This window comes from Penaeus monodon, chromosome 32, assembly GCF_015228065.2.
Source record: "Penaeus monodon isolate SGIC_2016 chromosome 32, NSTDA_Pmon_1, whole genome shotgun sequence".
Lineage (NCBI taxonomy): Eukaryota > Metazoa > Arthropoda > Malacostraca > Decapoda > Penaeidae > Penaeus > Penaeus monodon.
In genome coordinates, this window is record NC_051417.1 from 22,629,209 (window position 1) to 22,629,463 (window position 255).

Consider the following 255-nt stretch of genomic DNA (forward strand, 5'->3'; position numbering starts at 1 on the left):
GAGAATAATAAAAAACTAAATTCTTTATGACATGAATGGTGAAGACAATTTTTTAAAAGCTGTGCTCACAAATAAAATGCACAGTTAAATCCCATGATCTTAATGATAACGTAACTAAACAAAAATCAATTTCTTTTTCTTTTCTAAATTATTTTTTTTCCTTTAATATTAGTTTGTATGTATAAGTATCATCAGTGTCATTGGATCCACTATACACTAGCTAAGCAACTTTTTTTTTTTTTTAATTATACACTA